The sequence below is a fragment of the Triticum urartu genome, chromosome 5A (assembly GCF_056163025.1).
Source record: "Triticum urartu cultivar PI428250 chromosome 5A, HENAU_Tu73, whole genome shotgun sequence".
NCBI classification, from domain to species: domain Eukaryota; kingdom Viridiplantae; phylum Streptophyta; class Magnoliopsida; order Poales; family Poaceae; genus Triticum; species Triticum urartu.
Window position 1 is genome coordinate 300,555,097 of NC_141877.1, and position 18,498 is coordinate 300,573,594.

Consider the following 18,498-nt stretch of genomic DNA (forward strand, 5'->3'; position numbering starts at 1 on the left):
ACTGGTCCACCCACATATAAAATTATCAAAGTAGTGAATGTGAATCAACTAACCATGATGAATGTGATTGCTACCTCTTGAGCACTACGTTGGATTTCCCCGAAGAGGAAAGGATGATGCAGCAAAGTAGCATAAGTATTTCCCTTAGTTTTTGAGAACCAAGGTATCAATCCAGTAGGAGGTTGTGCGCGCGTCCCATAGTACCTGCACAAAGCAAACAACTCCTCGCAACCAACGCGATAAGGGGTTGTCAATCCCTTCACGGTCACTTACGAGAGTGAGATCTGATAGATATGATAAGATAATATTTTTGTTATTTTTATGATAAAGATGCAAAGTAAAATAAAGGCAAAGTAAAAGCAAAGGAAATAACTAAGTATTGGAAGATTAATATGATGAAGATAGACCCGGGGGCCATAGGTTTCACTAGTGGCTTCTCTCAAGAGATAAGTATTTTACGGTGGGTGAATGTATTACTGTTGAGCAATTGACAGAATTGAGCATAGTTATGAGAATATCTAGGTATGATCATGTATATAGGCATCATGTCCGAGACAAGTAGACCGACTCCTGCCTGCATCTACTACTATTACTCCACTCATCGACCGCTATCCAGCATGCATCTAGAGTATTAAGTTCATGGAAGAGTAACGCCTTAAGCAAGATGACATGATGTAGAGGGATAAATTCATGCAATATGATAAAAACCCCATCTTGCTATCCTCGATGGAAATAATACAATACGTGCCTTGCTGCCCCTACTGTCACTGGGAAAGGACACCGCAAGATTGAACCCAAAGCTAAGCACTTCTCCCATTGCAAGAAAGATCAATCTAGTAGGCCAAACCAAAATGATAATTCAAAGAGACTTGCAAAGATAACCACTCATACATAAAAGAATTAAGAGAAGATTCAAATATTGTTCATAGATAGACTTGATCATAAAGCCACAATTCATTGGTCTCAACAAACTCACCGCAAAAAGAAGATTACATCCAATAGATCTCCACAAGACAGGGGAAGATCATTGTGTTGAGATCCAAAAAGAGATAAAAAGCCATCTAGCTAATAACTATGGACCCGAAGGTCTGAGGTAAACTACTCACACTTCATCGGAGAGGCTATGGTGTTGATGTAGAAGCCCTTCGTGATGGATACCCCCTCCGGCGGAGCTCCAGAACAGGCCCCAAGATGGGATCTTGTGGATACAGGAAGTTACGGAGGTGGAATTATGGTTTTTGCTCCGTATCTAATCGTTTGGGGGTACGTAGGTATATATAGGAGCAAGGAGTACGTCCGTGGAGCAACAGGGGGCCCACGAGGGTGGAGGGCACGCCTGGGGGGTAGGCACGCCCCCTACCTCGTGGCCTCCTCCTTTGTTTCTTGATGTAGGGTCCAAGTCTCCTGGATCATATTCGGTGAGAAAATCACGTTCCCGAAGGTTTCATTCCGTTTGGACTCCGTTTGATATTCCTTTTCTTCGAAACCCTAAAATAGGCAAAAAAAACAGCAATTCTGGGTTGGGCCTCGGTTAATAGGTTAGTCCCAAAAATAATATGAAAGTGGAAAATAAAGCCCAATAATGTCCAAAACAGTAGATAATATAGCATGGAGCAATCAAAAATTATAGATACATTGGAGACGTATCAAGCATCCCCAAGCTTAATTCCTGCTTGTCCTCGAGTAGGTAAATGATAAAAATAGAATTTTTGATGTGGAATGCTACTAGGCATAATTTTAATGTAATTCTTCTTAATTGTGTCATGAATATTCAGATCCGAAAGATTCAAGATAAAAGTTCATATTGACATAAAAATAATAATACTTCAAGCATACTAACTAAGCAATTATGTCTTCTCAAAATAACATGGCCAAAGAAAGTTCATCCCTACAAAATAATATAGTTTAGTGATGCTCCATTTTCGTCACACAAGAATGCTCTCATCATGCACAACCCCGATGACAAGCCAAGCAATTGTTTCATACTTTAGTAATCTCAAACCTATAAACTTTCACGCAATATATGAGCGCGAGCCATGGACATAGCACTTTGGGTGGAATAGAATATAATGATGGGGGTTATGTGGAGAAGACAAAAAAGGAGAAAGTCTCACATCAACGAGGCTAGTCAATGGGCTATGGAGATGCCCATCGATTGATGTTAATGCGAGGAGTAGGGATTGCCATGCAACGGATGCACTAGAGCTATAAATGTATGAAAGCTCAACAAAAGAAACTAAGTGGGTGTGCATCCAACTTGCTTGCTCACGAAGACCTAGGGCACTTGAGGAGGCCCATTGTTGGAATATACAAGCCAAGTTCTATAATGAAAATTCCCACTTGTATATGAAAGTGACAAAACAAAAGACTCTCTATCATGAAGATTATGGTGCTACTTTGAAGCACAAGTGTGGCAAAGGATAGTAGCATTGTCCCTTTTTATTTTTTTTATTTCGCCTTTTTTTGGCCTTTCTTTTTTTATTTGGGACAATCCTCTATTAATGATGATCATCACACTTCTATTTATTTACAACTCAATGATTACAACTCGATACTAGAACAAAAGATGACTCTATATGAATGCCTCCGGCGGTGTACCGGGATATGCAATGAATGAAGAGTGACATGTATGAAAATTATGAACGGTGGCTTTGCCACAAATACTATGTCAACTACATGATCATGCTAAGAAATATGACAATGATGAATATGTCATGATAAAAGGAATGGTGGAAAGTTGCATGGCAATATATCTCGGAATGGCTATGGAAATGCCATAATAGGTAGGTATGGTGGCTGTTTTGAGGAAGATATAAGGAGGTTTATGTGTGAAAGAGCGTATCATATCATGGGGTTTGGATGCACCGGCGAAGTTTGCACCAACTCTCAAGGTGAGAAAGGGCAATGCATGGTACCAAAGAGGCTAGCAATGATGGAAGGGTGAGAGTGCGTATAATCCATGGACTCAACATTACTCATAAAGAACTCACATACTTATTGCAAAAATCTACAAGTCATCAAAACCAAGCACTACGCGCATGCTCCTAGGGGGATAGATTTGTAGGAAAAGACCATCGCTCGTCCCCGACCGCCACTCATAAGGACAATCAAAGAACACCTCATGTTTCAAATTTGTTACATAGCGTTTACCATACGTGCATGCTACGGGACTTGCAAACTTCAACACAAGCATTTCTCAAATTCACAACTACTCAACTAGCACGACTTTGATATTATTACCTCCATATCTCAAAACAATCATCAAGCATCAAACTTCTCTTAGTATTCAAAACACTCATAAGATTTTTTTACTAATCTTGAATACCTAGCATATTAGGATTATTTAAGAAAATTACCATGCTATTTAAGACTCTCAAAATAATCTAAGTGAAGCATGAGAGATCAATAGTTTATATAAAACAAATCCACCACCGTGCGCTAAAAGATATAAGTGAAGTACTAGAGCAAAACTATATAACTCAAATGATATAAGCGAAGCACATAGAGTATTCTAAAAAATTCCAAATCATGTATGGCTCTCTCAAAAGGTGTGTACAGCAAGGATGATTGTGGCATACTAAGACACAAAGACACAAATAATACAAGATGCTCCAAGCAAAACACATATCATGTTGGTGAATAAAAATATAGCTCCAAGTAAATTACCGATGGAAGTGGACGAAAGAGGGGATTCCTTCCGGGGCATCCCCAAGCTTTGAATTTTTTGTGTCCTTGGATTATCTTGGGGGTGCCATGGGCATCCCCAATCTTAGGCTATTGCCACTCCTTGTTCCATGATCCTTCAAAAGAATTCACCCAAAACTTGAAAACTTCACAACACAAAACTCAAAATAGAAAACTCGTGAGCTCCGTTAGCGAAAGAAAACAAAAGACCACTTCAAGGTACTGTAATGAACTCATTATTTATTTATATTGGTGTTAAACCTACTGTATTCCAACTTCTCTATGGATTATAAACTATTTTACTACCATAGATTCATCAAAATAAGCAAACAACACACGAAAAACAGAATCTGTCAAAAACAGAACAGTCTGTAGTAATCTGTAGCTAGCGCAAGATCTGGAACCCCAAAAATTCTAAAATAAATTTCTGGACGTGAGTAATTTATCTATTAATCATCTTCAAAAAGAATTAACTAAATATCACTCTTCAAATAAAAATGACAGCAGTTCTCGTGAGCGCTAAAGTTTCTGTTTTTTTACAGCAAGTTCAACAAGACTTTCCCCAAGTGTTCCCAGCGGTTCTACTTGGCACAAACACTAATTAAACACAGAAAACACAACCAAAACAGAGGCTAAATAAATTATTTATTGAATAACAGGAAGGATAAATATTGGGTTGTCTCCCAACAAGCGCTTTTCTTTAAATCCTTAAAGCTAGGCATTGATAATTTTAATGATGCTCACATGAAAGACAAGAATTGAAGCACAAAGAGAGCATCATAAAACAGGTGACAAACACATCTAAGTCTAACATAATTCCTATGCATAGGCATTTTATAGGCAAACAAATTGTCAAGGAAAGCAAAAACTAGCATATGCAAGGAAGCGGAACGAAACAATAGCAATCTCAACATAACGAGAGGTAATTTAGTAACATGAAAATTTCTACCACCATATTTTCCTCTCTCATATAAAAAAAATCCACCACCGTGCGCTAAAAGATATAAGTGAAGTACTAGAGCAAAACTATATAACTCAAATGATATAAGCGAAGCACATAGAGTATTCTAAAAAATTCCAAATCATGTATGGCTCTCTCAAAAGGTGTGTACAGCAAGGATGATTGTGGTAAAGTAAAAATCAAAGACTCAAATCATACAAGACGCTCCAAGCAAAACACATATCATGTGGTGAATAAAAATATAGCTTCAAGTGAAGTTACCGATAGAAGTAGACGAAAGAGGGGATGCCTTCCAGGGCATCCCCAAGCTTTGGATTTTAGGTGTCCTTAGATTATCTTGGGGGTGCGATGGGAATCCCCAATATTAGTCTCTTGCAACTCCTTGTTCCATAATCCATCAAATCTTTACCCAAAACTTGAAAACTTCACAACACAAAACTCAAAGTAGAAAATCTCATGAGCTCCGTTAGCGAAAGAAAACAAAAGACCACTTCAAGGTACTGCAATGAACTCATTATTTATTTATATTGGTGTTAAACCTACTGTATTCAAACTTCTCTATGGTTTATAAGCTATTTTACTAGCCATAGATTCATCAAAATAAGCAAACAACACACGAAAAACAGAATCTGTCAAAAACAGAACAGTCTGTAGGAATCTGTAGCTAGCGCAAGATCTGGAACCCCAAAAATTCTAAAATAAATTGCTGGACTTGAGGAATTTATCTATTACTCGTATTAAAAAATAATTAACTAAATATCACTTTCCAAATAAAAATGGCAGCAGTTCTCGTGAGCACTAAAATTTCTGTTTTTTGCAGCAAGGTATCAAGACTTTCCCCAAGTCTTCCCAACGGTTCTACTTGGCACAAACACTAATTAAACACAACAAACACAACCAAAACAGAGTCTAGGTAAATTATTTATTACTAAACAGGAGCAATAATCAAGGAATAAAAATAAAATTGGGTTGCCTCCCAACAAGCGCTATCGTTTAACGCCCCTAGCTAGGCATAAAAAGCAAGGATAGATCTAGGTATTGCCATCTTTGGTAGGCAATCCATAAGTGGCTCTCATAATAGATTCATAAGGTAATTTAATTTTCTTTCTAGGAAAGTGTTCCATGCCTTTCCTTAATGGAAATTGGAATCTAATATTTCCTTCCTTCATATCAATAATTGCACCAATCGTTCTAAGGAAAGGTCTACCAAGAATAATAGGACATGAAGCATTGCAATCTATGTCAAGAACAATAAAATCTATGGGCACATAATTCCTATTTGCAACAATAAGAACATCATTAATTCTTCCCATAGGTTTCTTAATAGTGGAATCCACAAGGTGCAAGTTTAGAGAGCAATCATCAAAATCATGGAAACCTAACAAATCACACAAAGTCTTTGGAATCGTGGAAACACTAGCACCCAAATCACATAAAGCATAACATTAATGATCTTTAATCTTAATTTTAATAGTTGGTTCCCACTCATCATAAAGTTTTCTAGTGATAGAAACTTCCAATTCAAGTTTTTCTTCAAAGATTGCATCAAGGCATCAACGATATGTTTAGTAAATGCTTTATTTTGACTATAAGCATGAGGAGAATTTAGCATGGATTGCAACAAGGAAATACAATCAATCAAAGAGCAATTTTCATAATTAAATTCCTTCAAATCCAAAATAGTGAGTTTAGCGACATCTTGGGTTTTAATTTCATCAATCTCACTTTCATCAAATTTGGCGTCAAGATCTAAAAACTCCGAATTTTTGGAACGCCTTCTAGGTAAAGGTGGATCATATTCAGTCCCATCATTATTAAGATTCATATTGCAAAACAAAGATTTAATAGGGGACACATCAATAACTTTTATATCTTCATATTTATTTTCATAGGAACTAGAAGAACACGCTCTTATAAAGGCATCTTTCTTAGCACGCATCCTAGCGGTTCTTTCTTTGCACTCATCAATGGCTTTGAGAGACTCATTGATATCATGCTTAGGTGGAATATATCTAAGTTTCAAAGAATCAACATCAAGAGAAATTCTATCAACGTTGCTAGCCAAATCATCAATCTTAAGCAATTTTTCTTCAATCAAGGCATTAAAGTTCTTTTGCGAAGCAATAAATTCTTTAATATTAGATTCAAAATCAGAGGGCATCTTATTATAATTTCCATAGGAATTGTTGTAGGAATTACCATAATTATTAGACGGATTACTAGGATAAGGCCTAGGATTAAAATTTCCTCTATACGCGTTGTTACCAAAATTGTTCCTACCAACAAAATTCACATCCATAGATTCATTATTATTCTCAATCAAAGTAGACAAGCACATATCATTAGGATCAGAAGAAACACTCTTACTAGCAAATAATTTCATCAGTTCATCCATCTTTCCACTCAAAACATTTATTTCTTCTATCGCATGCACCTTTTTATTAGTAGATCTTTCAGTATGCCATTGAGAATAGTTAACCATAATATTATCTAGGAGTTTTGTAGCTTCTCCTAAAGTGATTTCCATAAAAGTGCCTCCCATGGCCGAATCTAAAAGATTTCTAGAAGTAAAATTCAATCCGGCATAAAAATTTTGTATAATCATCCACAAATTCAAACCATGAGTAGGGCAATTACGTATCATTAATTTCATCCTCTCCCAAGCTTGTGCTACATGTTCATGATCAAGTTGCTTAAAATTCATAATGTCGTTTCTAAGGGAGATGATCTTAGCGGGAGGAAAATACTTAGATATAAAAGCCTCTTTGCACTTGTTCCAAGAATCAATACTATTTTTAGGCAAAGACGAAAACCAAGTTTTAGCACGATCTCTAAGCGAAAAAGGAAATAGCTTCAATTTAACAATATTATTATCCACATCTTTCTTCTTTTGCATATCACACAAATCAATGAAGCTATTTGGATGGGTATCGGCATCTTCACTAGGAAGGCCGGAGAACGGATCTTTCATAACAAGTTTCAGCAAAGCGACATTAATTTCACAAGATTCAGCATCAGTAAGCGGAGCAATCGGAGTGCTAATAAAATCATTGTTGTTGGTATTGGTAAATTCACACAATTTAGTGTTATCTTGAGCCATCGTGACAAGCAAGCAATCCAACAAACAAGCAAACAAAATGCAAGCAGGCAAAAAGAGGCAAATACAGAAAGAGAGGGAGGATAGAGAGAGAGGGCAAATAAAACGGCAAGGGTGAAGTGGGGAGAGGAAAACGAGAGGCAAATGGCAAATAATGTAATACGGGAGATAAGGGTTGTGATGGGTAGTTGGTATGTTGACTTTTGCGTAGGCGCCAGAAATGGCTCGTTGTTGGAAGTCAAATCTTGACTTGCGCGAACCTCTCCGGCAACGGCGCCAGAAATTCTTCTTGCTACCACTTGAGCACTGTGTTGGATTTCCCCGAAGAGGAAAGGATGATGCAGCAAAGTAGCGTAAGTATTTCCCTCAGTTTTTGAGAACCAAGGTATCAATCCAGTAGGAGGTTGCGAGTGCGTCCCCTAGTACCTGCACAAAGCAAATAACTCCTTGCAACCAACGCAATAAGGGGTTGTCAATTCCTTCACGGTCACTTACGAGAGTGAGATCTGATAGATATGATAAGATAATATTTTTGGTATTTTTATGATAAAGATGCAAAGTAAAATAAAGGCAAAGTAAAAGCAAAGGAAATAACTAAGTATTGGAAGATTAATATGATGAAGATAGACCTGGGGCCATAGGTTTCACTAGTGGCTTCTCTCAAGAGCATAAGTATTTTACGATGGGTGAATGAATTACTGTTGAGCAATTGACAGAATTGAGCATAGTTATGAGAATATCTAGGTATGATCATGTATATAGGCATCATGTCCAAGACAAGTAGACTGACTCCTTCCTCCATCTACTACTATTACTCCACTCATCGCCCGCTATCCAGCATGCATCTAGGGTATTAAGTTCATGAAAATAGAGTAACGCCTTAAGCAAGATGCCACGATGTAGAGGGATAAATTAATGCAATATGATAAAAAACCCCATCTTGTTATCCTCGATGGCAACAATACAATGTGTGCCTTGCTGCCCCTACTGTCACTGGGAAAGGACACCACAAGATTGAGCCCAAAGCTAAGCACTTCTCCCATTGCAAGAAAGATCAATCTAGTTCGCCAAACCAAACTGATAATTCGAAGAGACTTGCAAAGATAACCAATCATACATAAAAGAATTCAGAGAAGATTCAAATATTGTTCATAGATAGACTTGACAATAAACCCACAATTCATTGGTCTCAACAAACACACCGCAAAAAGAAGATTACATCGAATAGATCTCCACAAGAGAGGGGGAGATCATTGTATTGAGATCCAAAAAGAGAGAAGAAGCCATCTAGCTAATAACTATGGACCCGAAGGTCTGACGGAAACTACTCACACTTCATTGGAAAGGCTATGGTGTTGATGTAGAAGCCTCCGTGATGGATACCCCCTCCGGCGGAGCTCCAGAACAGGCCCCAAGATGGGATCTCGTGGATACAGGAAGTTACGGCGGTGGAATTAGGGTTTATGCTCCCTATCCGATCGTTTGGGGGTACGTAGGTATATATAGGAGGAAGGAGTACATCGGTGGAGCAACAGGGGGCCCACAAGGGTGGAGGGCGCGCCTGGGGGGGTAGGCGCGCCCCCTACCTCGTGGCCTCCTCCTTTGTTTCTTGACGTAGGGTCCAAGTTTCCTGGATCATGTTCGGTGAGAAAATCACGTTCCCGAAGGTTTCATTCCATTTGGACTCTGTTTGATATTGCTTTTCTTCGAAACCCTAAAATAGGCAAAAAAAACATCAATTCTGGGCTGGGCCTACGGTTAATAGGTTAGTCCTAAAAATAATATAAAAGTGGAAAATAAAGCCCAATAATGTCCAAAACAGTAGATAATATAGCATTTAGCAATCAAAAATTATAGATACATTGGAGACGTATCAGTGACCAGATGAGAATTCACATGTGTCCTCGAGAATGCTTTTCTTACTATAAGAGAACTTTCCGGCTTGCCCTTTGATATAAAAAGGATTGATCCACCTTGTAGCACCTTTGTTACTATTATTACCTTTTACTTGTTACGGATTACCTTGCTACAAAACTATTTGTGACTCCTACTTTCAGTACTCGCAGAGAATGCCTTGAAAACCACTTGTCATTTCCTTCTGCTCCTCGTTGGGTTCGACACTCTTACTTATTGAAAGGACTACGATTGATCCCCTATACTTGTGGGTCATCAGTAGTGCATGCTAGCGTTAGCGAGGGGAGAAGGAGCAGGAGGAGGAGTCCCTGGCCGGCGGCGGTGAGAGATCTCCCGGGTTGTCCGCGGGGGGAGCGATATGGGAGCAAAAGGGGATTTGGTTCCTCACCTTCAAATCTCACAAGTCTGTATTGTGTTCTATGTAAACTTGCCAGAGCAACAAAATCCCATCACCACGACCACCAAACTACCCTCCTGCTACACCACCACCACTACCAATACCAAGTGAGGGAGTCTTGGATTATTGGGTCCCTAGGCGTCCGTGCTATGTGATATGGGCCGGACTAATGGGCCAAGAAGGTACAAGATAGAAAGCCTTCCCTCATGTCCGAATGGGACTCTCCTTTGCGTGGATAGCAAGCTTGGATTTCGGATATGAAGATTCCTTTCTCCGCAAACCGACTCTATACAATCCTAGCCTCCTCCGGTGTCCTCTGTTGGAAAAAGTAGTGCCTAGGAGGCACTGAGGCACGCCTAGGCAGTAGGCAATGGCCAAACGCCTCGCCTAGGGCATAAATGGAGGTCTAGGTAGGGCAGGCAAGGAATTGCCTACCCAAGCAAGAAATCATGCCACATACTGCACTGATATGCCAAACGGGTTATATTCCAACGGCAGTAGACGGTAATTAACTTATTTATATGCCTTATACTAATATCAACACCCACATAATAATCACAAATACACTACGAGTAAAAACTATATTACCGCCTAAGCCACGCCTAGGGTGCTTAGGCACCTCCTAGGCACTAGGCAAAGGCCAACTGCCTCGCTTACGCCTACGGCTTTTCCAACCTTGCCGGTGTCTATATAAACCGGAGGGTTTAGTCCGTAGAGGAAATCATAATCATACAGGCTAGACATCTAGGGTTTAGCCATTACAATCTCGAGGTAGGTCAACTCTTGTAACCACTATACTCATCAAAGTCAATCAAGCAGGACATAGGGTATTACCTCCATCAAGAGGGCCCGAACCTGGGTAAACATCGTGTCCCCTGCCTCCTGTTACCCTCGATCCTTAGACGCACAGTTCGGGACCCCCTACCCAAGATCTGCCGATTTTGACACCGACATTGGTGCTTTCATTAAGAGTTCCTCTGTGTCGTCGACGAAGGATTCGATGGCTCGTTCGATCATCCACAATGCTGCTGTTTCGGGGAAGATTTCCCTCGGGGCCAAATTTTCGTGTTTGGCGGCTTCGCGCCGCGGGCCAACTCGGTCGGTCACCTCAAGCAGATCGATAGTTACCCTCCTGGTCATCAGACCAGTTTCGAGAACGTAAACTATGTTGCCGATATTGGAGGAGACTTGATCCTCGAAGGGTCCGCGACCCCGATTACTGCTCTGGCCTTAGATCCAGAGCAAGTTGTCAGGTCCGAAGACAGGAGTCTAGAGCCCGCCAGACTCTCTGCACTTATGGAGCTTGCAACCGGAGAAGCGACGGACACTCCGTCGGACTCTAAGTCCGAACTCTCGAGGTCCGTGCCGAGTGGGCACCACCAGGGGGCTCCAACTCCGGACGACCCCACAGACTCCCGCTTCTCTGTCCAACCCTCGCCTTTAGACGAGGCTCTAGACTTAATGCGATCACTTGCCATTGCGGAAGGATCACTTCCGAATTATGTCCAGCCCAGACTAGGGGCTGAGAGCGGGGAATTTTACGTCCCACCCACCACCAACTTCATAGCCACTTTCAAGTATCCGTAGTAAAATAAGATGAAGCTATTCTTTCCGTTCAATCTATCATAGAGTTCGTACTAGAATAACACCTTAAGACACAAATCAACCAAAACCCTAATGTCACCTAGATACTCCAATGTCACCTCAAGTATCTGTGGGTATGATTATACGATATGCATCACACAATCTCAGATTCATCTATTCAACCAACACAAAAGTACTTCAAAGAGTGCCCCAAAATTTCTATCGGAGAGTCAAGACGAAAACATGTGCCAACCCCTATGCATAGGTTCATGGGCGGAACCTGCAAATTGATCACCAAAACATACATCAAGTGGATCAATAGAATACCCCATTGTCACCACGGGTATCCCACGCAAGACATACATCAAGTGTTCTCAAATCCTTGAAGACTCAATCTGATAAGATAACTTCAAAGGGAAAACTCAATCCATTACAAGAGAGTAGAGGGGGAGAAACATCATAAGATCCAACTATAATAGCAAAGCTCGCGATACATCAAGATCATACCACCTCAAGAACACGAGACAGAGAGAGATCAAACACATAGCTACTGGTACATACCCTCAGCCCCGAGGGTGGACTACTCCCTCCTCATCATGGAGAGCACCGGGATGATGAAGATGGCCATCGGAGAGGGATTCCCCCCTCTGGCAGGGTGCCGGAACGGGTCTAGATTGGTTTTCGGTGGCTACGGAGGCTTCTGGCGGCGGAACTCCCGATCTATTCTGCTCTTTGAAGTTTTTAGGGTATATGGGTATATATAGGAGGAAGAAGTACGTCGGTGGATCTCCGGGCTGTCCACGAGGCAGGGGGGCGCGCCCCCACCCTCGTGGGCAGCCCGGGACTCTTCTGGTCCATCTCCGATACTCCGTGGGCTTCTTCTAGTCCAAAAATAAGTTTCGTGAAGTTTCAGGTCAATTGGACTCCGTTTGATTTTCCTTTTCTGCGATACTCTAAAAAAAGGAAAAAAACAGAAACCGGCACTGGGCTCTAGGTTAATAGGTTAGTCCAAAAAATAATATAAAAGTGTTCAATAAAGCCCATAAACATCCAAAACAGATAATATAATAGCATTGAACAATCAAAAATTATAGATACGTTGGAGACGTATCAGCACCCCGAAGCTTAATTCCTGCTCGTCCTCGTGTAGGTAAATGATAAAAATAGAATTTTTGATGTGGAATGCTATCTAACGTATTTATCCATGTAGTTCTCTTTATTGTGGCAAGAATATTCAGATCCATAAGATTCAAGACAAAAGTTTAATATTGACATAAAAGCAATAATACTTCAAGCATACTAACTAAGCAATTATGTCTTCTCAAAATAACATGGCTAAAGAAAGTTCATCCCTACAAAATCATATAGCTTAGTCATGTTCCATTTTCGTCACACAAGAATGCTCTCATCATGCACAACCCCAATGATAAGCAAAGCAATTGTTTCTGACTTTAGTAATCTCAAACTTTTTCAACCTTCACGTAATACATGAGCGTGAGCCATGGATATAGCACTATGGGTGGAATAGAATATAATGATGGGGGTTATGTGGAGAAGACAAAAAAAGGAGAAAGTCTCACATCAACACGGCTAATCAACGAGATATGGAGATGCCCATCGATTGATGTTAATGCAAGGAGTAGGGATTGCCATGCAACGGGTGCACTAGAGCTATAAATGCATGAAAGCTCAACAAAAGAAACTAAGTGGGTGTGCGTCCAACTTTCTTGCTCACAAAGACCTAGGGCATTTGAGTAAGCCCATTGTTGGAATATACAAGACAAGTTCTATAATGAAAAGTTCCCACTAGTATATGAAGGTGACAAAACAAGAGACTCTCTATCATGAAAATCATGGTGCTACTTTGAAGCACAAGTGTGCAAAAAGGATAGTAGCATTGTCCCTTTTTTGGGGCCTTCCTTTTTGTTGGCCTTTCTTTTTGGGGGGGGGACAATACTCTATGAATGATGATCATCACACTTCTATTTATTTACAAGTCAATGATTACAACTCGATACTAGAACAAAGTATGACTCTATATGAATGCCTCCGGCGGTATACCGGGATAGCAATGAATGAAGAGTGACATGTATGAAAAATTTATGAACGGTTGCTTTGCCACAAATATGATGTCAACTACATGATTATGCAAAGCAATATGACAATGATGAACGTGTCATGATAAACGGAACGGTGGAAAGTTGCATGGCAATATATCTCGGAATGGCTATGGAAATGCCATAATAGGTAGATATGGTGCCTGTTTTGAGGAAGATATAAGGAGGTTTATGTGTGAAAGAGCGTATCATATCACGGGGTTTGGATGCACCAGCGAAGTTTTCACCAACTCTCAATGTGAGAAAGGGCAATGCATGGTACCGAAGAGGCTAGCAATGATGGAAGGGTAAGAGTGCGTATAATACATGGAGTCAACATTAATCATAAAGAACTCATATACTTATTGCAAAAATCTACAAGTCATTAAAAACCAAGCACTACACGCATTCTCCTAGGGGGATAGATTGGTAGCAAAAGACCATCGCTCTTCCCCGACCGCCCCTCATAAGGAAGACAATCAAAGAACACCTCATGTTTCGAATTTGTTACATAAAGTTTACCATACGTGCAAGCTACGGGACTTGCAAACTTCAACACAAGTATTTCTCAATTTCACAACTACTCAACTAGCACAACTTTAATATCACTACCTCCATATCTGTAAACAATCATCAGTCATCAAATTTCTCTTCGTATTCAATGCACTCTATATGAAAGTTTTTATTATACCCCACTTGGATGCCCATCATATTAGGACTAGTTTCATAACCAAAGCAAACTACCATGCTGTTCGAAAGACTCTCAAAATAATATAAGTGAAGCATGAGAGTTCATCTATTTCTTCAAAATAAAACCACCATCGTGCTCTGAAAGGATATAAGTGAAGCACTAGAGCAAATGACAAACTACTCCAAAAGATATAAGTGAAGATCAATGAGTAGTCGAATAATCATGCAACTATGTGAAGACTCTCTAACATTTAAGAATTTAAGATCTTGGTATTTTATTCAAACAGCAAGCAAAACAAAATAAAATAAAATGACGCTCCAAGCAAAACACATATCATGTGGTGAATAAAAATATAGCTCCAAGTAAAATTATCGATGGATGAGAACGAAAGAGGGGATGCCTTCCGGGGCATCCCCAAGCTTTGGCTTTTTGGTGTCCTTAGATTATCTTGGGGTGCCATGGGCATCCCCAAGCTTAGGCTCTTTCCACTCCTTATTCCTTAGTCCATCGAATCTTCACCCAAAACTTGAAAACTTCACAACACAAAACTTAACAGAAAACTTGTAAGCTCTGTTAGTATAAGAAAATAAATCACCACTTAAGTACTGTTGTGAACTCATTCTAAAATCATATTGGTGTAATATCTACTGTATTAAAACTTCTCTATGGTTCATACCCTCCGATACTACTCATAGATTCATCAAAATAAGCAAACAACACATAGAAAACAGAATCTGTCAAAAACAGAACAATCTGTAGTAATGTGAAGGATTAGAATACTTCTGTAACTCCAAAAATCCTGAGCAATTATGAAGTCCTAGGCAATTTTTTTATTAACCTACTGCAAGTGGAATTGATATTTTATCGCTCTCTGTAAAAAACGAAAATTATTCTCGTGAGCGCATACTTTCTGTTTTTTTACTGCAAGATCAAATAAGACTTTCCCCAAGTCTTCCCAACGGTTCTACTTGGCACAAACACTAATTAAAACATAAAAACTCAATCATAACATAGGCTAGATAAATTATTTATTGCTAAACAAGAGCAAAAAGCAAGGAACAAAAATAAAGTTGGGTTGCCTCCCAACAAACGCTAATGTTTAACGCCCCTAGCTAGGCATGATGATTTCAATGATGCTCACATAAAAGATAAGAATTGTAGCATAAAGAGAGAATCATGAAGAATATAACTAGCACATTTAAGCCTAACCCACTTCCTATGCATAGGGATTTTGTGAGAAAACAACATGTGGGAACAAGAATCAACTTGCATAGGAAGGTAAAACAAGCATAACTTTAAAACTTTAAGCACATAGAGAGGAAACTTGATATTATTGCAATTCCTACAAGCATATATTCCTCCCTCATAATAATTTTCAGTAGCATCATGAATGAATTCAACAATATAACCAGCACCTAAAGCATTCTTTTCATGATCTACAAGCATAGAAAATTTACTACTCTCCACATAAGCAAACTTCTTCTCATGAATAGTAGTGGGAGCAAACTCAACAAAATAACTATCATGTGAGGCATAATCCAATTTAAAACTAAAATCATGATGACAAGTTTCATGGTTATGATTATTCTTAATAACATATAATTCATCACAATAATCATCATAGATAGCAACTTTGTTCTCGTAATCAATTGGAACCTCTTCCGAAATAGTGGAATCATTACTAAATAAACTCATGACCTCTCCAAATCCACTTTTATAATTATCACAATAAGATTCAACATCCTCCAAAATAGTGGGATCATCACTTCCTAAAGTTGACACTCTTCCAAACCCACTTTCATCAATATAATCATCATAAATAGGAGGCATGCTATCATCAAAATAAATTTGCTCATCAAAACTTGGGGGACAAAAAATATCATCTTCATCAAACATAGCTTCCCTAAGATTGTGGCTTTGCATATCATTAGCATCATAGATATTCAAGGAATTCATACTAAAAACATTGCAATCATGCTCATCATTCAAATATTTAGTGCCAAACATTCTAATGCATTCTTCTTCTAGGACTTGAGCACAATTATCAGAATCCTTATTTTCACGAAAGATATTAAAAAGATGAAGCATATGAGGTATCCTCAATTCCATTTTTTGTAGTTTTCTTTTATAAACTGAACTAGTGATAAAACAAGAAACAACAAGATTCGATTGCAAGATCTAAAGATATACCTTCAAGCACTAACCTCCCCGGCAACGGCGCTAGAAAAGAGCTTGATGTCTACTACACAACCTTCTTCTTGTAGACGTTGTTGGGCCTCCAAGTGTCGAGGTTTGTAGGACAGTAGCAAATTTCCCTCAAGTGGATGACCTAAGGTTTATCAATCCGTAGGAGGCATAGGATGAATATGGTCTCTCTCAAACAACCCTGCAACCAAATAACAAAGGGTCTCTTGTTTCCCCAATACACCCAATACAATGGTAAATTGTATAGGTGCACTAGTTCGGCGAAGAGATGGTGATACAAGTGCAATATGGATGGTAGATAAAGGTTTTTGTAATCTGAAAATATAAAAACAGCAAGGTAACTAATGATAAAAGTGAGCACAAACGGTATTGCAATGCATTGAAACAAGGCCTAGGGTTCATACTTTCACTAGTGCGAGTTCTCCCAACAATAATAACATAATTGGATCATATAACTATCGCTCAACATGCAACAAAGAGTCACTCCAAAGTCAATAATAGCGGAGAACAAACGAAGAGATTATGGTAGGGTACGAAACCACCTCAAAGTTATCCTTTCTGATCGATCTATTCAAGAGTCCGTAGTAAAATAACATGAAGCTATTCTTTCCGTTCAATCTATCATAGAGTTCGTACTAGAATAACACCTTAATACACAAATCAACCAAAACCCTAATGTCACCTAGATACTCCAATGTCACCTCAAGTATCCGTGGGTATGATTATATGATATGCATCACACATTCTCAGATTCATCTATTCAACCAACACAAAAGTACATCAAAGAGTGCCCCAAAGTTTCTACCAGAGAGTCAAGATGAAAACGTGTGCCAACCCCTATGCATAGGTTCATGGGCAGAACCCGCAAGTTGATCACCAAAACATACATCAAGTGGATCAATAGAATACCCCATTGTCACCACGGGTATCCCACGCAAAACATACATCAAGTGTTCTCAAATCCTTAAAGACTCAATCCAATAAGATAACTTCAAAGGGAGAACTCAATCCATTACAAGAGAGTAGAGGGGGAGAAACATCATAAGATCCAACTATAATAGCAAAGCTCACGATACATCAAGATCGTACCACCTCAAGAACACGAGAGAGATAGAGATCAAACACATAGCTACTGGTACATACCCTCAGCCCCGAGGGTGGACTACTCCCTCCTCGTCATGGAGAGTGCCGGGATGATGAAGATGGCCACCGGAGAGGGATTCCCCCTCCGGCAGGGTGCCAGAACGGGTCTAGATTGGTTTTCGGTGGCTACAGAGGCTTCTTGCGGCGGAACTCCCGATCTATTCTACTCTTCAAAGTTTTTAGGGTATATGGGTATATATAGGAGGAAGAAGTACATCGGTGGATCTCCGGGCTGTCCACGAGGCAGGGGGCGCGCCCGGCCTCTTCTGGTCCATCTCCGATACTCCGTGGGCTTCTTCTGGTCCAAAAATAAGTTTCGTGAAGTTTCAGGTCAATTGGACTCTATTTGATTTTCCTTTTCCACAATACTCTAAAACAAGGAAAAAAACAGAAACTGGCACTTGGCTCTAGGTTAATAGGTTAGTCCCAAAAATAATATGAAAGTGTTTAATAAAGCCCATAAACATCCAAAACAGATAATATAATAGCATGGAACAATAAAAAATTATAGATACGTTGGAGACGTATCATAGTGATGCGTGGTTCTCCTACTGGTTTGATAACCTTGGTCTCATCCCTGAGGGAAATACCTACCGTAGTTGTGATGCATCATCCCTTCCTCTTTGGGGAAATACCAACGTAGTTTAAGCCGCATGAGATCTTTGGTTATTTCATGATTTAGAAGAATAATGTTTCAGTATGAATTAGTTTCCAGTGTTTGTTTCA